At 40.0% G+C, this 24,791-nt stretch overlaps 1 protein-coding gene and 1 long non-coding RNA gene across 7 annotated transcripts in view; one reads left to right on the top strand and one right to left on the bottom strand.

Annotated features, from left to right (window-relative positions):
- The window catches only part of RESF1 (retroelement silencing factor 1), a 33,424-nt gene extending 11,968 nt beyond the window's left edge, over positions 1-21,456 (bottom strand). For 3 of the 6 annotated variants that reach the window (XM_004771794.3, XM_004771795.3, XM_045073384.1), the window contains exons 1-4: positions 18,502-18,633; positions 16,886-16,979; positions 14,772-14,946; positions 2,138-2,203 (exon numbers count right to left, since the gene is read on the bottom strand). The gene's annotated coding sequence lies outside the window, so the exon portion shown is untranslated. Of the gene's footprint in view, positions 1-2,137; positions 2,204-7,416; positions 7,594-14,771; positions 14,947-16,885; positions 16,980-18,501; positions 18,634-19,290; positions 19,351-21,267 lie in introns of those variants that run through there. The other 3 variants (XM_013045489.2, XM_045073383.1, XM_045073382.1) reach the window with 2 other exon arrangements.
- LOC101672967 lies at positions 18,781-22,633 on the top strand. The gene is made up of 2 exons (XR_200805.3): positions 18,781-20,131; positions 21,260-22,633. It is a non-coding gene; the product is annotated as an uncharacterized LOC101672967 (long non-coding RNA).
- The last annotated feature ends 2,158 nt before the right edge of the window (positions 22,634-24,791 follow it).

Genomic DNA, 24,791 nt, shown 5'->3' on the forward strand with positions numbered 1-24,791 from the left:
AGAGTCTGCTTGTGGATTCTCTTTCTCTGCCTCTAGCCCAGCTTGCATGCACCCACTTACTCTATCTTTACAATCAATCAATCTCTATTTAAACAGTACAATATTGGGAATAGAGACTACCATTAGACCCTATAGATTTAAAATAACATTATTATTCTGAAAAATTCTATTCCAATATATTTCAAATTTAGATGGAATAGAGAAATTCTTCAAAAAAATACACCTAGCCATGAAAAATATCACAAAATTAAGTATCTTTTCACAAAGAAAATGCCAGACCCATATGGCTTTGCTGGAGTATTCTAACAATCACTTATGAAAGAAATAATCCAAAATAACAAAGGATAAAGGAGAGCACTTCAGAGCTCCTTCACTGACGCTATCATCCAAAAGATGAAAAGGAAAATTAAGAAGCCAATCTCTCGCAGAAACACAAATGCGAAAATCCTAAATAAAATGTTAGCAAACCAAAAAGAGTGACATATGAAAACAATAACCTATCATGATCAAATTGGGATTATTTCGGAAATACAAATGTCATTTGAAAATTAAAGTAATAATGACAATAATTTTTAAAATTCCAAGTTCATTTCAACACATGCAAGAACTTGATAAAATTCAACATTCATTCATTTGAAGAAAACTATCAAACCAACAACAGAAATTCCCTTAAATTTGATACATGGTAGCTTTCAAAATTCAGACTGACAACAAAACCAACACATCACTATTTCCCTTTCTATTCATCACTGTACTGGAGATCCTCGAAAATTTTAAGAATCAGGAAGGAAAACATAGAAACTACGATGTAGAGGTTATGTAGAAAACCCAAAACAATCTACAGATCTTTGAGATCTATTAATTTATGCATCGTAGTGTTCTCCTTAAGAAGAAAAACGAAACCGAAGAAGGCATATATGCTTCTGGATTAAAAACAGATCCCAGAAAAACTCAATGAGAAGAAATCAGAGGGAGATAAATCATGAGAAGCTCTTAACTCTAGGAAGCAAACTGAGGGTTTGGAGAGGAGGAGGGTGGGGGAACAGGGTTAACTATGTGATGGGCATTAAGGAAGGTATCGCAACTGAGGAATAACTGACTCTACATCTGAAAGTTAGGATGTAATTATTATTATGCTGGCTAATAAACTTAAAGAAGAAAAATCAGATCTGCATATTCCTCACATGCCTTCTACCAAGAAAGCTGCCTTAATACAACTGACTGGGGGCACCTGGCTGCTTCAGTCAGCATAGCATTAGACTCTTGATTTAAGGGTCATGAGTTGGAATCAGGGGCAGTTTACTTAAAACAGAAATAGTAATACAACTGATCAAGAAGATGCATTAATGCAAAGTGGCACTTACACTGGAGTTAATGATGCCTAATACATTCCCCTTAGTTCTTATTCCTACTTGCAGTGGGAGGCCAGTTATGAAGTGAATTGTGTCCTTCCACCGCAAATTCATTATGCTAAAACCCTAACCCTCAATGTGACTATATTTGGAGACAGGCCCTTCAGGCAGGTCATTACATTTAAGTGAGGTGATAAGGCTAGGCCCCTAATCCAATAGGACTAATGTCCTTTTAACAGAGACATCAGGCAGACACACACAGAGGAAAGACCATGTGAGATCACACAGAGGCGGCTGACTACAAGCTGAGAGGACTCAGGAGAAACCACCTGATCTTGATCAGGACTTCCTTGATCTTGGACTTCCAGACTAAAACTGTGAGAAACAAATTTGTTGTTTAAGCCACCCAGTCTGTTACATTAGGGCAACCCTGGAGGACCAATATAGAGCCTATGGGTAGGAAGACAAATGACCTTTTTGAGTAACTTGGGGTTACTTTTTTCCTCTCTCTTCTCTGCTGGCACAGAAGAAAACTGAAGCCTGGAAAATCATCCTTGAACTACCTATTTAGATGGAGGGAGTCAAAAGTTGTTCGGACTACAGAGTCTCTACTTTTGGATACCCAGTATTAAGCCTTCTGAGAATATAATGTAATGGAGATTACCAGAGACAAGATTTACATGAGCTATCTATCATCTTAATTTCTCTTGAAAAAATGAATTATTGGACAAAATCTCCACCCCACTCCATCATCACCCTTCACCTGTGACAGCCATGGCACTCACCTGACAAACCCCAAGTATGGCTGATTTTAAGAATCTCCTTCTCTGCACAGGAGCAACTGAAGTTTTCTAGGGGAAAAATAAAAGTCACACAAGTCAGCAGACTGGTTTTATTTCAGGAACACAAACAAACATCAAACTTAACACCGCTCAACAATTCTACTTCATTTTATTGAATTTCCCTATTCTCTAAGACCTCTCCTCTCAGGTCCCCAGCTACTCCAACCCACACAACACGTTTCCCTGCCCTAATTCAGCTGCTTATATTTAATTTTTTTTTTTTAAGATTTTATTTGTGAGAGAGGGAGAGCGAGCGAGCACAGGCAGACAGAATGGCAGGCAGAGGCAGAGAGAGAAGCAGGCTCCCTGCCGAGCAAAGAGCCCGATGTGGGACTTGATCCCAGGACACTGGGATCATGACCTGAGCCGAAGTCAGCTGCTTAACCAACTGAGCCACCCAGGCGTCCCATCAGCTGCTTATATTTCAGAGAAAAAATAGCATCATCTGCTGTTCTCCCATCATCAAATCTATGAAGCCCACCAATATAAATGTAACATGCATCTCCTGCAACAGAGCTGACCTTCATACAGAATCTCCACATTTAAAATCCTATTCCTAGGGCATGTGGGTGGCTCAGTGGGTTAGGTGTCTGCCTCTGGCTCAGGTCATGATATCAGGGTCCCGGGACTGAGTCCCACATAAGGCTCCCTGCTCAGGCTCTCTAATAAAAAAAAATTAAAAAATAAAAAATAAAAATAAATAAAATCCTACTCCCCTCCCTTTACTCCTACTTATCAACCTGTCTCTCCAGGATTAGGTCTTCCACACAGGTATACACATACTCTAGGATTGGCAGAATTCAAAAACAAGAGATCAACCTCACTGGGCCCCATATTCTTCACCTCTCTACCTCCATACTAGTAACAGTCTTTTAGTTGGATTTAAAACCACAAGCATAGGGCAACTGGGTGGTTCAGTTGGTTAAGCAACTGCCTTTGGCTATGGTCATAATCCTGGAGTACTGGGATCAAGTCCCACATCAGGCTCACTGCTCAACGGGGAGTCTGCTTCTCCTGCTGACCTTTCTCCTCTCATGCTCTCTCTCATAAATAAATAAAAATCTTAAAAAAAAAATCACAAGCATAATAAGCTAGATTTTAAATGCTTAATACCTTTAAAGGTATAGATAAAAATGATTTAGAGCTACCCTATGACCCTGCAATTGCACTACTTAGATATTTATCCCAAAGATACAGATATAGTGAAAAGAAGGGCCATAGTACCCCAATGTTCATAGCAGCAATGGCCACAATCGTCAAACTATAGAAAGAGTCAAGATGCCCTTCAAGAGACGAGTGTATCAAGAAGATATGGTTCATATATAAGATGGAATATTACGCCTCCATCAGAAAGGATGAATACCCAACTTTTTTATCAACACAGTTGGGACTGGAGGAGATTAAACTGAGTGAAATAAGTCAAGCAGAGAAAGTCAATTATCATATGGTTTCACTTACTTGTGGAGCATAAGGAGTAACACATATGACATTAGGAGAAGGAAAGAAAAAGTGAATTGGGGTAAATCGGAGGAGGAGACAAAGCATGAGGGACTATGGACTCAGAAACAAAATGAAGAGTTTTGGAAGGTGAAGGATGGGTTAGCCTGGTGGTGGGTATTAAGGAGGGCACATATTGCATGGAGCACTGGGTGTGGTGCATAAACAATGAATCTTAGAACACTGAAAAAAATAAAATAAAAAAATATATAACGTATACAAAATACAGAAAAATATAAGAAGGAAGATTTTCAGGTGGTCTACAAAAAAAGGTAATTTGTGCTTCCACAAAATATACAGTGGGAAAAAAACATTTTGAATATTAAAATGTACACTAGAAAATATTCACTTAACGCAAAAGAAAATACTAAGGGAGGAAAAAGACACAAGACCTAGAAATCAAAGTATAAATAGCTGATATAAATCCCACTATATCAGTAACATTAAATGTGAATGGATTAAATAATCCAAAAGACAGAGAATGTCAGACTAGATTAAAAAAAAACCCAAAACCTATTTAACTAAAATGCTGTCTCTAATAGACACACTTTACATCCAAAGATACAAACAGAATGAAAGTAAAAGAATAAAGAAGGCATCATATCATGCAAACACAGCAGTTAAGAGAACTATGGAAGGTCTATGCTAATTATCAGACAAAATAAACCAATCTTACTAGAGATAAGAAGTATTCTGCAACCATAAAGGGTCAATCTAACAAAAAGATAAAACAAACACACCTAAAAGAGCATTAAAATTAAAAAAAAAAAAAAGGAAAAACACAGAACAAGGGAGAAAAAGGCAATTCACCAAGAGTTGAAAATTTTTCTGTATTTTCAATAATGAATAGAACTGGCAGAAAAATCAACAAAGAGAAATACAGAACACATTATACACGCCTGTATTTGTTTCTAGTAGGGATTAAAACAAATTGAGTATCTTAAGTTGCGGGTTAGTAAATAATTGTCCATTGGTTGCCTTCTAAGTTTAAGGATCTCCCCACTTTGGCAACAACAGTTCAAGTACTTTTGTCAAGTGGTGAAAGCAGGCCGCTCAGTAATGGGAGATGTCATCAAGCCACCAAAACACTGGAATTTTATATTCAACTGTGGGAAATTCTAGGAACATCTTTGCTATTACTAGCTGTAAGTAAATTAGCAAACCCTGAATAAGGACACTTGATACAATGAGTACAAAGTCTGGCTCTACTAATCCCCTCCCCCCACATCTGGTAGGTTTTGTAGTCTGAAGAATAGGTAATACCAATATGTTGATGCTGATAGGATGTTTGGCCTTCACTGGGAGGCCAGAAGTCCTTGTATGTTGACAATGATAAAAGTGCAGTGACCCAAACTGAGGGAAGTCTGAGTCAATACACACACTCCTACTCTGAAGAAAACATCTGTGAGGTTTGTGTGTCATCATAAAAACAATCTTAAAAGTTTTGGCTAAAAAACCCTTTTTTACATCCTAGAAATAGACAAAGTCCCCCCCCCCCTTTTAAAGATTTATTTATTAGAGAGAAAGAGTGTGAGCACACATGGGAGGGAGGAGCAGAGGAAGAGAGTCCTTAGGCAGACTCCCTACTGAGCAACACAAGCTCCATTCCAGGACCCCGAGATCATGACCGGAACCAAAAATCAAGAGTCAGTCATGTCACTGACTGAGCCACCCAGGTGTCCCAGTCTATGGCTTTAAATTTTCTGATACTATCACTATTACATACTGTGAGAAAACTGGAAGAAAGCAAATCACTAAAAATCCAAAGTATAAGAAGTTGTGAATAGTAAGCTATGAAATGCATAGTCTGGGGCTTTAAATTTTATGATACTATCACTGGTACATTCTGTGAGAAACTGGAAGAAAGCAAGTCACTAAAAATTCAAAGTATAAGAAGCTGTTAATAGTAAGCTATGAAATGCAAAATTAATCTGTGAAGCAGGGAAAAAAAAATCAAGAGCTGTAAGAGACTGTATGTTAACAATGTATGTGATTTTCATATAAAAATTTCATAAAGCCCTCACCAACGGAAGAAAAGATTTGTGAATTGTCTTTTCATTTTAAAGTATTCTATATCCTTTTAATGCAAAGATTGTAGTTTAAATGAAAAATTGTCAACCTAGCAGCCTCCTTTATTGGTAATTTAGCCTTATTACAGAAATTTACAAAGCAAAAAATAATCTAAAAATCACAGCTTGGAGGAATAATCATAATATCTATCTTATACAGAAACACATAAGCACACATACCCATGAACAAAACTCTTATGAAAAGGAACTGTCATATTATGGTTTGCCATGGCCAGGCCTACTATAGGGTCAGATAAAATAGTAAGAAAGACTAGAACAAACTAAGCCACATCAAGAACTGTTTTATATACGGGGTGACTGTTAATTTATCAAACTGGAACATTACTGAAGTGAAAGACAATGCTATTAATAACCAAGATAATAGGCATAAAAAAAGACTGTCTTAGAGCAACACAAAAGATGCAAATCTAGACAATGTCTGGTGGGCTTCAATAAATGTCAAACTAATAAACATTATCTGCAAGTGCTGAACACCAAGTTAAAAAGAAGTCCCTATTTAAACTTCTGAATGGGGAAAAAGTTCCCACCCCTCCCTTCAGATCTATGTCAACCATAATTATCACATGATTTCATTTGCAAGCCTTTTAGTACTTCAAAAATATAGAAACTTCTTAAGAAATGAATACGTTTCTCCTATCTAAACAAACAAAAAAGCAAAAATAAACAACTATCCTGGTATTTTAAACTGGAACTCTCCCTTATTGCTTTTTAAGTTCCACTTCTAATGTGTTCCACACCAAAGTTTATTTGGAGTGTCCACTGATGTGGTTAAATTGAGGAAGGCCAGTATTTTTCATTGAAAAAACCAATCTGCATTAGAAAAAGCTACCGATACTTCTATATTATCAACAACACCACAAATACCAACACTTTTCAGGAATGCCAAAGTATCATATTTACTCAACCTATTCTACCTTTGGCTGTTTGTAACCTTAGTCATAGGAGAAAGTAGGCTATCAATCCTTGAATTAACAATTCTAAGTTTTGTGTTATTTATAATACAACTCTGTAAGTAACGGTTAACATGAGAATTTACCATATGTTAAGAACTGCATTGAATGCTTTAAAGATATGATGCCACACAGTAGTGTCACAGCTAGCACAAGTCCCACTATCACAGCTGTGAGGTCTCCATGCTGCCAGAGACAGAACGGAGACAAGACTACAATTTCATATGCAATTTATTACTTACACACCAGAAAAACCAGTATCAGTGTCCCTATTCCTGGAGGGTGATACCAACATGGCTAAGAACACAGGGTGCTGAGAAGCCAACTCAAGCATAATCATTTTATAGCCTGAAGCTATATCTCAAGGGTAAGGGAGGTGGTAAACTGTGCTCAATGGACACCAGGGCAGTAGAAAGAAAGAAAGAAACAAACAAACAAAAAAACATCCTCATGGTCATTTTTTCCAAGGGTTCTTATCAACCTTTGTTCCAGCCTGCCAAGATATTCACACAGCGATTTGGCTTTGCCTATTCGATTTGGCTTTGCCTATTCGGCCCATGAGAAGACAAAGGTAATCACAGTACCATGGTGAAGCTGCCCTCTCCCCCTACATCTCTACCTTCTCTACCTTTCACATGTCCAGCTACAAATTTTACTCAGAAGCACAGGACAGTTGGTCAAATACCTTAATTAACTGTACTTTTCTCTTGGCTAACAATGGAAAAGACTGACTTGACCCTGATCCCTGGCAGGATGATCAGGTGTTTTGTGGAGGTCAGGCCTCCACACAGAGCCAAGTCAGCAAAGTACGTCCCAGGTATCATCATCAAGGTTCACCAATGACAGCCACATGGCTTTCTCCCTGGAAGAACAAGGGAAGAAGAAATAAACTGCTCTACTCTTGCTGACTGATTAATGGGACAGCACAGGGTGTTGGGAATCACATACATCGCATCGTTAACTGGCCAGTGGGAAGTTCAGAGCAATGCATTTGTCATTCCGGTTAGAAAGTTTATGCTACTTTACTGTGTCTCTAAAGCAGAGGTCAGAGACAAATTTCAGACTACCTTTTATAGTTGTACTATACCCTAGAGTGGGAATTAAAGATCCCAGAGCACACATGAGAAAGTCAGTTACCCTTCCTTGGAGTTCTGCCTAGCCAACTGTTCCAGGTAAGGAAGGAAAAAGGATTCATTAGAGGGTAGTGGTTTCAAGTATCTAGAAATCCCTGACAAGGGTCTCAAGTACATAAGTAGTTTGCCAGGCAAGTATAAGCTACCTAAGATGCAACATGCTGCTGGAGTACAAAGTGTATTTATTAAGAGTTTAAATATTGCTATTGTAATAGGCATGAGCCAATTCTGTGGCTCTTGAGGTGGACAAACTCTTTGAACAAAACTAAATAGGAGCCATAAAAGCAGGCTGAATTGCCCCGAAGAAAAATCTGAAAACTTTCACAGTTATCTCTGTCATTATAAGCCACATTCTACCATCCACTTTGGTTGTCCCAGGTTTAGAGGGTCACAAGAACTTTGTTATAACAGAGTCATTTTATTGGCATGGAGTTAAGATCTAGACTTTAGAGAACTGAAGTTTGAGATTAATGATGCAAGGGGACCTGAAGTACCAGAAGAGCCTTGTGGGACACAATCTACTTTGTTAGCAGGGTCAGGCAGGGGATAACATATCTACTTAAAGCCAGAGCCTGTAACTCTAGTCCAGAAAATACATACAGGAGAACTTCGCTTTCACTGATCAGGAAATCAATGGAAATCAGGACTAGAAGGATAAGGTATAGAAGCCTTAACCCAAAGGACACCACTCCCAAGGACATTCACTCCCCAAATCAGCAGGGGCTGAGTTGGTAAGAGTCCTCAGATTACAATCTTCCACTGGCCAGCAGTATGTTGACTGAGGGTGGTAGGTAGCAATAGCCTGGGGTAAATTAGATTACAAGTTTCTGCCTACTTCCCCAACCCTGATCCCCTGGGTCTACTGTCTTCCTTCTTTCTCCAACTAGCACAGGGGACCTATGCAAGTTTTGCAGGTGAGATGGCATGACAATCACTCAATTGTGAACTGATCTATACTATGCTCTAAGCCGCCCTAGCTACAACACTTTGTCCAGTAACATGGTCACCTGGAAGGAAAATGTAAAAACCAATAGAAGCTGTGGCAGTGATCCTTCAGCACTGTAATGAAGCACTGATCTAGTTCATACATCCAATAAACACCCTCAACTACTTCATCTAAAACAGTACATGGCAAAAAACTGAAGCAAAAGCAGATCTGATATAACCTACATAAACAAATACTCTTTGGGGTTCTAAAGAATTTCTAATGTACATAAATGCTTCTGGAGACCATCTGTCCCTGCTATCTGCAGCTGCAGAGATGGCATACGCATGCAGTCCTCGTGAAAGGAGAACCTGGAAACATGCATCTCGCCTCCATGAACTTTGCCTGTGCCTTCTCTCTCTTCTGTTGGTCATATATTGTATTTTGCTGTCATAAACTTCAGCCATGAGAACACAAAAATAGAGAAAACGAACAGAACCAAAACTTGGGTCTTTGAGAAGATCACCAAAATGGATAAACTTTTATCTGAACTGACCAAAAAGTCTCAAATTTCTAAAATCAGGAAATAGAGACATTACTATCAATACTTCACAGAACATAAAGAGAATACTACAAGCAACTGTATGCCAATGTATTTGATAATTTGGATAAAAATCATATATTGTGATTTACAGTTAAGAAATATGTATTTGATTTTTGTCCCCATTTCTGCCGGAGTTCCTAAAATCCTTAGGTTTTCCAAAGTGATGTGATGAAGGAAGGTGCCTTTTGTTATGTTAATATGGCAAATTTTCAGAATGCACCAAAAGAGGTGGGCTGTTGGCCAAGAGAACCAGCCCCCTGCTTAAGGGGTTGGAACTTTGGGTCCCACCCCTCCCACCTCCAGACAGGAAGAAGATGTGAGGCTGCAATCAATGGCCAATGTTTTTAATCAATCATGATTATGTAATGAAGCCTCTATAAAAACCCAAAAGACAGGATTCTGAGGGCTTCTACATTTGTGAACACATGAAGATTTGAGGAGAGTGGCATGCTTAGAGGAGACAGAAGTTCCATTCTCCTTCCCACATACCTCACCCTATGCATTTCTTCTATGACCACTGATTTGTATCCTTTAAAATCCTTTGCAATAAACCAGTAACCTAGTAAGTAAAATGATTGAGTTCTGTGAGCCTCTCTAGCAAATTAATAGACTCCAGGGAAGAGTTTGTGGAAACCTGTGATCTACACACCCAGCTAACTGGAAGTACAGGTAACAAATAATCTGGACTTGTGACCAGTATGGGAAATCCCAGGAGGGTCAGAGAAAAACCTACAATATGCAGCCTGTTGGTCAGAAGTACAAGGGACAACCTAGGCACTGGTATCTTTCATGGGGGTGAGGACAATCTTGTGGGACAGAACACTCAACCTATAGAAACTGATGCTACTTCCAGGTATATAGTATCAAAAATGTGTTGACTTGCGGAATACCCACATTGTATCTTTAGAGAACTGCTTGTTGTTGATGTGGGAGGAACCTTCCCCTGGAGAGCGGAATTGAGTGCACAATCCCAAAAGACCCCAAAAGACACACTGACCAAAACTGACTCCAGAAAATACAAGAAATCTAAACAGACCTATCAAGAGAATGAATTAGTAACCAGAAAATTACCTAAAAAGAAATGCTTAGTTCCAGACAGCTTTCTGGTGAATCATATAAAAAATTTAAATATTAGAAACCAATTCTATAAACCTTTTTTTAAAAAGATTTTATTTATTTATTTGACAGATAGAGATCACAAGTAGGCAGAGAGGCAGGCAGAGGCTAAACCACTGAGCCACCCAGGTGGCCCTCTATAAACTTTTCTAAAATGCAAAAGAGGAGGGGATACTTTCCAAGTTAATGCTATGAGGCTAATATTCCCTAACGGCAAAACCAGGAAAGAGATCACAATGAAATTGCAGACCAGTTTCTTATGAATACAGATGCAAAAACATCCCCACAAAGTACTAGCAACCAAATACAGTAGTATATAAAAATAATTATATGCCATAACCAAGAGGGACTTGTCCCTGAAATGCAAAATTGGTTCAACATAAAAAAAAAAAAATCAACGTTATATAACCAATAAAATGAAGAACAAAAACCACACGATCATCTCAGCAGATGCAGAAGGATCTAATAGGGCAGAAATTAAATGCACGTTCAAATATAACACATGTCCATGATAAAAACACTCAAACTAGAAACAGAAGGGAATTTCTTTGATTTGATGAAAGGTATCTACAAAAAACCCGTAGCTGACTTCATAATGAACAAAGACTGAATGCTTACCCCCTAAGAGATCAGGAACAAAACAGAGATGTCTATTCTTGCTACTTCTGTTCAGTATTGTACTAGAGGGATAAGCAAAAAACCAAGGCAGTTATACAAAAAGAAAGAGGGATATCTGATTGGAAATGAAGAAGTAAAATTGCAGGGCACCTGGGTGGCTCAGTGGGTTAAGTCTCTGCCTTTGGCTCTGGTCATGGTCTCGGGAGTCCTGGGATCGAGTCCCGCTTTGAGCTCTCTGCTTGGCAGGGAGCCTGCTTCCTCCTCTATCTCTGCCTGCCTCTCTGTCTACTTGTGATCCCTGTCAAATAAATAAATAAAATCTTTAAAAAATAAATAAATTTTAAAAAACTATCTCTAATTGCAGATGACATCATATTGTATGTAGAAAACTATAAGGAATCCACTAAAAAACTAACGTAAGTAATAAACTAATTTAACTAGGATGCCTGGTACAAGCTCGATGCACAAAATCCAAATGTATTTCTTTTCTTTTCTTTTTTTTTTTTAAAAAGATTTGTTTATTTATTTATTTGACAGAGAGAGAGAGAGAGAGATCACAAGCAGGCAGGGAGGCAGGCAGAGAGAGGAGGAAGCAGGCTCTCTGCAGAGCCAAGAGCCCGATGCGGGGCTCGATCCCAGGACGCTGGGATCATGACCTGAGCCAAAGGGGAGGCTTTAACCCATTGAGCCACCCAGGCAGCCCCCAAATGTATTTCTAAACGAAACAACACTTACTCTTGTAAACAATCCATTACATCATTAAAAAGAACAAAATACACTTTGGAATAAATCTAACAAAAATGAAACATTTATACTCTGCAAAACATTGCTGCAAGAAATTAAAGACCCTGGGCACCGGGCTAGCTGGGTCAGTAGAGCATGAAACTCTTCATCTTGGAGAGGTTAAGTTTGAGCCTGATGTTGGGTGTGGAGTTTATTTAAAAAGAAAAGGAAAAAAAAAGTGTCATAATTCTTTTTTTTTTTTTTTTTTAAAGATTTTACTTATTTGACAGAGGGAGACACAGTAAGAGAGGGAACACACAGGGGGAGGGGGAGAGGGAGAAGCAGGCTTCCCACCAAGCAGGGAGCCTTATGTGGGGCTCAATCCCAGGACCCTGGGGATCACGACCCAGGCCAAAGGCAGATGCCCGACAACTGAGCCACCCAGGCACCCCAAGGTATCATAATTCTGAGGAAAAAATAAATAAATAAATAAAACCCTATATAAAACAAACAAAATACTTGGGGCACTTGGCTGGCACAGCAGGAAGAGCATGCACCTCAATCACGAGTTTGAGCCCCATGTTCGGTGTAGAAATTACCAAAAAAATGTTTTATTAAAAAAAAGAAAAAAGAAATTAAAGACCTAAAAAAAAAAAGGAAAACATCCCACATTCAATGAATTAAAGGATTTAATAATGTTAAGGTGGTAATACTCCCCCAAACGCATCTACAGATTCAGTGCAAACCTTACCAAAATCCCAGATGTCTTTTCAGAAGTTGAGAACTTGATCCTAAAATTTATTTTGAAAAGAGTAAATTTGGAGGATTTACACTACCCAATTTCATATTCTTTTTTTTTTTTTTGAAGATTTTATTTATTTATTTATTTGACAGAGATAGTAAGTAGGCAGAGAGGCAGGCAGAAAGAGAGAGAGCGGGAAGCAGGCTCCCGGCTGAGCAGAGAGCCTGATGTGGGGCTCGGATTGCAGAACCCTAGGATCATGACCTGAGCTGAAGCTTGCAGAGGCTTAAACTACTGAGCCACCCAGGTGCCCCTTGCACTTCCCACTTCAAAACTACAATAACAAAACCATGTGCTACCTACCAAACAGGATAGACAATCATCAGTGGAACAGAATTCAGTAAAGAACTCTTACAACTCAACAATACAAAGACAACTCAAATTCTAAGTCAACAAAGATTCTGAACAATTTTTCCAAAGATCTAAGTAGATCATAAAAAGATGTTCAACATCATAAACCATTAATCAAAAACAGTGCCATACCACAAAAAGTGCTTGCCATGGATGTGGACACACTGGAACTCTTATGCATTGCTGTTGAGAACATAAATACTTCCACTACTATGAAGAACACTCTGGCAGTTTCTTTCTTTCTTTCTTTCTTTTTTTTTTTTTAAGATTTTATTTATTTGACAGAGACACAAGCAGGGGGAGTGGGAGAGGGAGAAGCAGGCTTCCTGCTGAGCAGAGAGCCGATGTGGGACGACCTGAGCCAAAGGCAGATGCTTAAAGACGGAACCACCCAGGCTCCCCACTCTGTTTCTCAAAAGATCAAATAGTTATCATATGATGGAGCAATTCTGCTCCTATGTGTATATCCAAGAGAATTAAAAATGTATGTCTATGGGGCACCTGGGTGGCTCAGTGGGTTAAGCCGCTGCCTTCGGCTCAGGTCATGATCTCAAGAGTCCTGGGATCGAGTCCCGCATCGGGCTCTCTGCTCAGCAGAGAGCCTGCTTCCCTCTCTCTCTCTCTCTGGCTGCCTCTCCATCTACTTGTGATTTCTCTCTGTCAAATTAATAAATAAAATCTTAAAAAAAAAATGTATGTCTACACAAACGCTTGCACATGAATGCTCACAGCAGCATTTAGAGTAGCCAAGTGTCTGTTACCTGATGAAAGGATAAACAAAATATGGCATATCCATACAATGGACTATTACTTGGCAATAAAAAGCAGTGAAGTACATACATGATTCAACATGGATAAACCTTGAAAACAACATGTGAGGTGAGAGAAAGTCACAAAAGATCATGTATTATTAATTCATCTATAAGAAATGTGCAGAACACACAAACCTAGACATAGAAACTAGATTAACAGTTGCCTGGGAATACTTGGGTTGGGGTGGGTTGGGGGTGAGGAGGGAGGGATTTGTGAAACAACATTCCAAAACAGTAAGTATTACTAACAGCCACTCCAAATAGAGTCAGAAGGATATTAAGGAAATAGGGCCAGTGCTTATCTTATTTCAATTTTTGGAACACCATGAACTTTTGACTTTTGTCAACTGGAACTAGACCACCTCCTGCAACACATCCTCTTACTATGGACTGAAACAGAGAGAATGTTAATGCCTATTAGCCAGTCAATCGTGTATTCTAGTTAGTTTAAACTCTGGTACCACCAAGCATTATTCTTCCAAAATAAGTTATGTACCCTTCTGGTTTCTGCCTCTATAACCCTGCACTCCTCACTTGCTGGGAGGACACTTGTGGATTTCAGTCAAATCTGTGTATCCCAGATTGCAGTCCAAAATATGCCTAAGAAACTCTTTCAGTTACTTTACAGCCTCATCATCATCTGAGTCGACACCATTAATGAGCATGGAAACTGTTTGAAGTGGTGTGTGTGTAAAGAAACTGTTCTAAAATTGACTACAGTAATGGTTGCAAACCATGTGAATACACCAAAAATCACTGTACTCTGTAAACGGACAAACTGAATTAATGAGTATGTATGAATTCTATCCCTGACTGTAAAGACTAAACACAGCATTTCCCTGTTAACAGCACAGACAGGCACATGACCCAATGAAAGCCAATGAAATTAATTATAGACTTCTGGTAAAACAATCATACACAAGGCATGTCCAAGACGAAGCTATTTGGATATTTACCTGGATATGCTGCAGCCACTCAATGAAGGGAGAATGAAGTCAATGCTGAAGATAGCAGAGCTCAAAGATAGGAGTGTCTCTAAAGCCTAAAAATTTTCTTTCCTTAGATTCACATGCTAGATCCAGCCGAAGATGGAGCTACTTGAACTTCTAATGATGTAATCCAATAAATTACCTTTTGGAATTAAAAAAAATAATTTGCTTATGATTTGTTTCTTAAAACCTAAGGTGCACAATATTTCATATAACATTTTGCAACTTTAAGCAGATTAAAGATTTTACTTACAAAGAAGTCTTGTAATACATCTCAAGAGAATCTTAGTGATTGTTATTAAATCTTTGCAGTCATTACTACTATGAGCAAATGTCTCACTTGAGACATTTACCTCAACATTGCCCTTCAATTTACAAGCACACTTAAGATCCCAAGAATACATACACTACAATGCTGCCTCCCAACAAAGCATTTAGAATTCCTCAAAGTCCGCAAGATTACTTCTTTCTTTACAAGGCTTATTATAAAGTAAATTTTAACTTGCATTTCTGGAGACAGAGCTGGTAAACTGTCGTTTCTTTATCTCAAACTGAAAGCTTTCCATGTCTGTTTCAGAGTATGCCTTACATGAGGGGGGGGTGCAAAAGGGTGGAGAAGGCCTCCATACACACACAGAAAAACTGGAAATTCACCTTTATAAATACCTTTTTAAAGATTTTATTATTTACTTGAGAGAGGGCACAGGCAGAGGAAGGAGGAAAAACAGAGGACTCCTCCCCCAGCCCAGCATGAGACAGAGCCGGACATGGGGCTCAATCCCAGGACCCCAAGACTACGACCCTAGCAGAAGTTGGATGCTTAACTGACTGAGCCACCCATGCACTCCTATAAACACCTTTATAAAAAGCACCTGAGTGGCTCAGTGGGTTAAGGCGCTGCCTTCGGCTCAGGTCATGATCTCAGGGTCCTGGGATCGAGTCCCCCATCGGGCTCTCTGCTCAGCGGGGAGCCTGCTTCCTCCTCTCTCTCTCTCTCTCTCTCTGCCTACTTGTGATCTCTCTCTGTCAAATAAATAAATAAAATCTTTTAAATAAATAAATAAATAAAAAGCAACATCAATTCCCTAAACATTTGCACTCCTATTTGTGCCAGCCATCGATAATCTAACCGGGAAGAGATTCCTGTATATCACACAGTTAACATGTAAAAACAAGGCTTTCGGGCAAATCTGCCTAGATAAAGAATTTAATGAGGCATTCCTGATTTCAAATTAAGCCTGCAGGTAAACTAGAGCTGTGTCTGGTACTTTCCTACAAAAACTGGACCTACAGCAGGGTCTATAATGAAGGGATTTAATCAACACAAAGCTGGTAAACGGACTTGGTAAAGTTGGTAAACTTAAGAGTTTACATTAGCAGACTGAATTCCCTATTAGACATAATGTTGTCTTGGACTATAAAATATCTTTCTTCTATCAAAACAATAGCTAAAATTTATTAACCACTTACCACTAATAGCTGACAGCTATTTCAAGTGTATTGTATGAGTAAAATCATGTAACCTATCCCAACAATGCTATGAGGCAGGTGCTGTCATCCCCATTTTACAGATGAGAAAACTAAGGCAAAAGGTTAAATAATTTTCCAAAGGTTGTATAGATAATAAATGGTAGAGCCAAGATTTGAAGCTCAGCAATCGACTGCAAGGCCATAGTCTTATTAATCACTACAGATTATTTCCTGACACAACTTGGGTGTTTACAGTATAGAAGCCTAAGAGATGATCTCTCCAGCTTTCTATCTCACAGAATGGTTCTCTCAGAGTTGCGCTCTGTGGTGCCTTAACTCCTTGCCAGAAATAATAAAACCAAATTTTAAAAATCAAGAAACAGAGCAATCTTAAGTAGACCTCTACCTGAGTAACCTGAACCAATCACCTCACCATAATCTACTCTTCCTTATCTTGAAAAGATTAACAACTGAATTCTGTGCTTTGTCAACCATACCATTTCTCCCCAAGTTTTGTCATCAAATCCATTGTGTCCTACCATTTAATGTTTAACCAATTTTATTCCCTAACAGATAAATTAAAAAAGGTTACTTGGAGGGAACATACTTACTTGTAAAGACAATCTTACTCTTGTATTATTGTGTATGTTCCCATTTCCCTCTGAAAATGTGTTCCCCCTTCACACAGTGTTTACTTCTTTGGTCCTAGGAAGAGCAAGAAACATTTAGTAATCAATAATAATTTAATATAAAATTTATATTTTTATGTATATGAAATTTACTTCCAAGTTACAATAAAAGTATATGTTAATCTGTTTACTTGATACAACACTGCTGTGCAAAACTCAGTTCCTTTAAGGTTGCACCAAAAACATACTAGGTTTACAAAAATTCTTAAGTGTGCAAAGTAACAGAAATAGAAACTAGGTGTGGCCTAAAATACCATTCACTGTTTAATTCAGAATTGATGTGCAGTCCTCCAGGTTCACTACTGTCCTACCATTCTAAAACAAAACTACTTTGTTTTTGCAATTTTCCTGAATAGTAAGAGAACAGTAAGAGAATCCGAATCTCCGCTATACAGGAGGAAAAATTTAAAAAAAAAGTAAAACCTTAACATTCGTGCACGTTAACACTGAATATAAAACATACGGTTTACAGCCAATATTAAACAGAAAAATCCCCAAACAAGCCCTGTGACCCACCTATTCAAATGCACCCCAAATTGAATCACATCACCGGCTGTTCTCTTTGTTTTAAAAATAGGCCTTTTCAAAATGTTACAAATAGGGGCGCCTGGGTGGCTCAGTGGGTTAAGCCTCCGCCTTTGGCTCCAGTCACTGATCTCAGGGTCCTGGGATCGAGCCCCACATCCGGCTCTCTGCTCAGCTGGGAGCCTGCTTCCCCCTCTCTGTCTGCCTACTTGTGATCTCTGTCAAATACATAAAATCTTAAAAAAAAATTAAAGTGTTACAAATTAAATGTTTTCACTGAAACGATTCCCCTAAAGGGTGCTGCTGATGAACTCGGGACCAAGGACACTCGCTCAGGGCATTCGCATCCCTCGAGAATACCTAAAAGCGATATGCATTTGTGCATTTAAAAATGCCTCCAGGAACTAGCTACCGCTGAGAACGGAGAGCATATGCGGTACAGAGGCGTTCGCGGGCCACTAGGACACACGAGCCGAGCAATCCCGTTTCGGGAGGGTCAGCATAATGGAGGTGGAGAGGAAAGGAACGCTCGAGAAACAGTAAATGCAAAACACAATTTTTTTTACCCCCACACCGACGACAGGAAATAATGAAAAACATAAGCTTTTTTCACACCCACTGCCTAAACATCCGCCTTGTAGTTCAACAAAATGAGTGCTCGCTCTCGCCACCCGCGACCTCCACCACAAGGGGTAAGGCAATTTAAAGAAAACACCCAACGAGGCGCCGCCCTCCGGCTCGAGCTCGGCGTCCGCGGCTGGCCGCCGCCAGTCCCGCGCGGCCCTCCGGGCCACGAGCGGGGCGGACGGCTGGCCGCGGGAACCGCCGGGCCAAGGCCCGGAGCCGCCTGAGAGTCCGCGATCCCGCTACCCCGTCCCCTCCTCAGAACAAAAGCTCCCGCCGCCGCACGCCGGGCCCCAGCCCGCGGGCGCCTACACTTCCGGCGCCCAGCGCCCCACGGGGCGCCGGGGACGGCGAGCGAGCAGCCGCGGGCTACCCGGCCCCACACTTACCGACCGGCGAACGACCTAGGGCGGGCAAGCAGGGAGGACGCTCTGGCCTCCCGGGCCCCTGAGTTTAAGTCAGCTCGGTCCGCCTCCAGGGGCGGGTCGAGCAGCGAGGTCCCGGCTCCCCGCACAGCTTGGCCCCGCCCCCGGCCGTGGGCGGTAGCGGTGAGGTCCGTGCCGCCCGGGTCCTAGCGCCACCCGTGTGAGCAAGGCAGTGGCCAGCCTGGCCTTCCAGTGTCTGGGCGGCGAGATTTGCAAAGGCACGTTCACGTGTCTGATGGAGAATCCCTCTTAGTGGTTCTCTGCCTCTCACTTGCATCAGAACGGTCCAGAGAGCTTGTTACAAAGGGATTAAAGATTAAAGACCGCTACCTGGGAAACGGCTGCCAATTCAGTAGGGCTGAAAGTGTAGATTTCTAATAAGTTTTCAGGATAGGCTATTGCTGCTGGTCTCCGGACCAATGATACAGAGAATGGGGTTGGCAAGCTTTTTATAACACATGTGATAGAAACCGCACCAAGGGAAGCTGAGATTCCCGCCTCCCACCAGGCCACTGGAAATAGGGAGCGTGTCCATTAATGCAGAGGAAACTTCTCAAAGAAAATAGACCCTTTTTTCATATGAGGGCTTGTATAGGAAGACGTAAATAAGGGAATATGACTGAGGGTAAAGAATAACAAAGGGTAGTGGTGGTTTGTTCTTGCTTTTGGGAGGGCAGAGTATTCCTTTGCCCCCAAGGTTTGGATCTTAGCTCTGCCATTCACTAGACATACAACTCTGGGAAAATCACTTACCCTGTCTCTGCTCAGTTTTCCTGCCTCCAAAAGAAGAAGTAACAGGAATGCGGGTTTCTCCTGCAATCCAAAAGTAGAGATTTCCTATGAAAACTTTCCTAAGCCAAAATGGTGTAAAGTGAGGAAGCGATGACCATTAATTGATATGGAAACATTTTTGAACATCCCCAGACCCAAAAAATAACTCCTTCTAGGTTTTCCTTAGGACACATCATGCTAACTGTAGTGAGTACGAACCTTTAATAAATAAAGTGTAATAAATAAATGAATAAATAAATAAATAATATGTAGTAAGTGCAAATCCCTACTAAATGAAAAACAGGAACAAATTGCAAACTAACCACATAGCAAGTAAGCCTAGACCATATGCGTGTGGTGATAACAAACTAACCACATAGCAAATGCCACATAGCAAGTAAGCCTAGACCAAATGCGTGTAGTGATAAGATTAGCGCGGAGTAACAAGTTGTAAATATTTTAACTCGTGCGAAATATCGTAGACCAAAACATGTTTACGACGTGTGTATGTTTTTGGTGTGTAAGCATAAGAAAAATAAGTGATGTAATGTGTTTATGAAGGAGACTTAGCACAGTATATAAAGAGGCATCGGGTTGGACTGAAGTGAAGCGAGTTCCCTGTCGGGAGAATGTCATCGCGGGTGCTACCGTGCTACCGACATCCCAACAGTTTCATTGCCAAACACTCGCTGGTTCTCAGTCTCAACTTCTGCGGTGACCTCTCTATCTAGATTGTGAGGCGACGTCTCCTTCTCCGTGACAACATCAGCGGACCGTGACCGGGCCACGATAGTGGTGCGGACCTCGTCCCAATAAAGATCAAGTGAGTTATATTATATCCATCTCTCTATCTCTTCTTTACACGTTGCGACCTCCTGGCGGGACGCAGGGGTTTTGCTCACGACACTAACAGATGCACAAAATAAATTGGGGTACAGCACAGATGCTCCCAGACATAATTAAAAGCTACAGCAGCTCAGTGCTGAGATACCCAGTGTCCTCCCCAAGGATGGAGTGTGGTGGTGGCCCTCTGGCTGCTGAGGGTCCATGCAGTAAAATAAATGTTGAATACTGTTTTCACTTACCACCTTTTTTTCCATGAAAGCAAAAATCCTCTTCAGATTTCTCAGGTTAGTGAAAACAGGTACTAATGTTAGTGGCGTAAGTACCTTATGTACTAAGTACATTATGCCACTAAAAGCCAAGTGGCATAAGGAGAACTTTTGAAGAGTGAAAAGCAGGGCATACCTATATTTCCTTTATAGGATTATTGAGATCATTACGTAAAGTAATATATCTTAGACTGTCTCCTGGTACATGGAGTGGTGCACTTGGCTCAGAAAAGGGATTTTCCAGAGCCTCCACCACACACATCGGCTATGAAATACCAACCCAAGGGAGAGGGAGTTTTATTGCCAGAAAGTCTGATGCAGACCCCACTCCTATACCACCTAAGGAAGGCTTAATGCCCAGCAAGATTTAATGCCCAGGAAGCTACAACCCTATTTGGGATGAAGCTGCTGATCTCTCTTCCATGTATCCTTGCCTGTGTTTATGCTGACTTTCTCCTTTTGCCTTTGGATAAGTAAAGCTTGTCTGACTTCTAGGAAGTGTTTGGACTTTCCAGAAATCCTAAAGTAAAACTGGCAGTCATCAATACAGTAGCCCTGAAGGATCCCTAGTGAGAAGACTTGCAAAGGGAAGCACAATCTCTAGGACTTGAAAGTATGTTTAATCCAGGGCTGGACTTTACATTGCCTTCTTTTTTAAAAGGCGTAAAAAAAGAGAGATTTTATTTATTTATTTGAGAGAGAGTATGAGAGAGAGAGAGAGATCACAAGCAGGGAGGAGGGGTAGAAGGAGAAGCAGACTCTGAGATTATGACCTGAGCCAAGGTAGATACTTAACCAACTGAGCCACCCATGCACCCCTACATTGCCTTCTCTTTCAGGTACTTACAACACAGTGTGTCAAAGTATGTTGTATCCAGATGTTCAGCCTGAGGAAAGATATCCCTGTTGGAACACAACCTGGATCCTGGCCAATGTGACTGGTGTCCTGTGAAATCTTGTGAGAAAATACCAGGAGATGGAGGGCAAGAATCTTCCTGGGCCAACGCCTGGATTAAACGTGGGAGGATCCGTGGGGTGTTTTCCTGTCCTCTAGATAGATCTGATAATTATGCAGAATCCTTAACTCGCTCTTGTCATTTAAAGCTAAGAGATACTGTCATTTAAAGCTAAGAGATAATTGTTGTTCACTTGTCTCGCTTGATTGCCTGCATGTAAATCACATTTCACATGTAGCCTACCCCCTGCACATAAATCTATATCCTGTTTATAATTGGATCTTGTGGAAGGTATAAAAGAAGAGACTGTAAGAAATAAAGATGCCTACTGATCATCAGTCAGTAGTCCCCCCATCATTTTGGCCCAGATCATCAGGATCCCCACCTCACAAAGGTGACAATCCCCAAAAGATTAGATTGCTCTATCCTATCTCTCCCATGATAAATTACACAGGCTCTGCCTATGTTTCCTGACATTCGACATTCAAAAGCAAAAATTCAAAATTAATTTGACTATAGATACTATCTCAATCTTTGCATGACATCATTAGCATGTTTATAGTAAGAAATTATAGCAGTGTACAAAAGGTGACTATTATTCATTTAAGTTGCAAATTAGGTCATTGATTTTCTTTTTCTTTTCTTGAATGTCCTCTATATTCTGTTTCCCCTTTCTGTTAGTAATACTAAGCTGGGTACAGGGCCACATAACTGGGTCCCAAGCCTCTTGCAACTAAGTATTGCCATATTTCAGTTCTCAAAATGACATATGAGCAGAATTGTACCCAGCTTCGGCCTAAGGGAATGCTTTAACCCAAAGTTCCTCTATCATTCTCATTTGTTTAGATTGCAATGTAGAAAAGACAATAACCAAATTTCAACCATACAAAGGAAGATAATTCCTGAGGACAGGAATTCTTTTCCTTTCTGGGGCCATAAACTCTCTTTGGTAGCTTAGTAGAACCCATAGACTCCTACTTAGAAAAGTGTTTGGGAATGCTTAAAATAAAATACATAAGATTACAAAGGAAATTAATTCAGTATGAAAGTTCTGAAAATATTTTAAAAACTAATTATGACCTAGTAATATGTGTTTCCTTATTAGGAAATAAGATCTAGTAGCAGATCCAATAAAAACTGATTTTTTTTTTTTGAACCGATGGACTGAAATGATATTTCAAGATCATCTGCACTAACTCTGATAATCTGAAAATACCTGCGATATATATGATGACAAATATATTGTTAATACTACTATGTTACTGTGGATTTTTTTTTGCCAACATTCGTAATTGAAGATGTGAAAGAAGATTCAGAATGACCTATCTATTGCTAAAATAGTCACTCTAAATAGAGTTAGAAAGATATTAGGAAGTAAGGCCTATGCACATCTCTTCTTTCAATTCTCAGAACACCATGAATTTTTGACTTTTGTCAGTTGCAACTGGACCATCTCCTGGGATACATCCTTCTACTTTGGACTGAAATAGAGATAACCTAATACCTGTTAGCTAAATAGCCAATCATGTATTAGATAGTTGAAAGTCTGCCAGCACCAATTATAATTCTTTATTTTTTTAAGATTTTATTTATTTATTTGAGAGACAGAGATCACAAGTAGGCAAAGAGGCAGGCAGAGGAGGGGTGGGGAAGCAGGCTCCCCGCCAAGCTGAGAGCCTGATTTGAGGCTCAATCCCAGGACCCTGGGATCATGACCTGAGCCGAAGGCAGAGGCTTTAATCCACTGAGTCACCCAGGTGCCCCACCAATTATAATTCTTCCAAAACAAATTATGTTAACTGGTGTTTTTTGCCTTTATAGTCCTGGAATTCCCACTCATAATTTGCAAATTCCCAATTCAAGCATCCTTTGGATTAGGTGGACTCTGTGTTTTCCAGATTGCAATCCCTAAGACCCCAAATAAACACTTTGATTGCTTCACAGCCTCTTCTTGACCGAATGACAAGGAATATGATACATTTCAGTAAAGCATTTGAGTAAAAATAGAGTTAATTGTTTTGCCATTATCAGGGACAAGTATTCCTTTAAGGGAGCAAGGTCCGTTTCAAGGGTCCTTCTAACTGGATTGAGAATCAAATTGACATGAGACAGATTAACTGGAGAAAATAAAATTTAATAGCATATGTATGAGGAATTCACATAGACATGGAAATTCCAAAGATAGGCAAAATGAGGTACATGTGTCATTCTGAACTAAGGAGAATGGGATAGGGATCTGGAACTTCAGAGGAAAAGAATGTAATTCACAGGGTGGTGAGAAAAGAGAAGATTTTTGGTAATTAGGTGTTTGCCGTGCCATTCAGATGGGTCACTCAGATAAAATTTATCTTTGCTAATAAGCCTTTATTCTGGAAAGACCCTCCAATTTAGATTCTTCTATATAGTAGAGTGAGGGGCAAAAGTTTCTCCTAAGCTCACAAGGTCTCGATTGCCTGCAGCTCAAAGTAGCCCATATGCCAAATGCCAAAGTGGGGGTAGGGGTGAGGAGTGGGAGCTGTCCCATGTCCCAAACTCCTTCACCTTCCAAATTCATGGTATTACTAATTTCTATCCATGAGTGTAGTAGGCAGAATTTTGGTGCCTGGAATCTTTACCTCCTGATGTTACTCCATGGTTATATTAGTTACATACAAAGGGGATTTTGCAGAGATAACTAAGATTACTAATCAGCTGATCTTAGCATAAGCAAATGAGTCTGGATTATCTGGGTGGATCCAGCCCAATGTAATCATATGAGCCCTTTAAAGCAGAAAAGGAAGATGGAGGAGGAGGAGGCCAGAGAGATGTGGCAGAGGTGGAAGTCTGAGAGTGAAAGGATGAGAGAGGCTCAACTCACTGTTGCTGACTTGAATGGAGGGGACCACAAGGAAAACTTGCGAAGCAAGTAAATTCTGCCAGTTACCTGAATGGGCTTGAAAGCTCTGTGAGATAATAAGTAGGTGTTGTTTAAGCAGCTCAGTTTGTGGTAATTTATTATGGCAGTAATAGAGAAATAATATAATGGACTCCAGGTTATAACCCTTACCCAAGGCAAGGTTTAAGGAACAAAATGGAAAGAAAATAGATACTGAAAGATCTGTAAAGAAGAACTCTTCACCTGCCTGGAACAGCCAGAATATCTAACTGAGAGAGAAGTAAATTCCAGTCTTTTAAGAGTTTATTAAAATTCTGGATATGAAGGGGTATTGCCTTATGTGAGATGAAAAATGAGAAACGAGATGAGGACCAAGCCTCAAAAAACTGTAAAGTTTAATGGTAAGAGAAAAGGATAAACCTTAAAGAGACAAAGGAATAGCCAGAAAGAAAGAAGGAAAACCAAGAGAATGTTGATACACAGGTGAAGAAAAGAATGGGCTAGATGAGTAAATATTGTGCCATTTGTTAAATATCAAGG

The sequence above is a fragment of the Mustela putorius genome, unplaced genomic scaffold, assembly GCF_011764305.1.
Source record: "Mustela putorius furo isolate JIRA1106 unplaced genomic scaffold, ASM1176430v1.1 tig00537227_pilon_pilon_pilon, whole genome shotgun sequence".
Taxonomy (NCBI): Eukaryota; Metazoa; Chordata; class Mammalia; order Carnivora; family Mustelidae; genus Mustela; species Mustela putorius.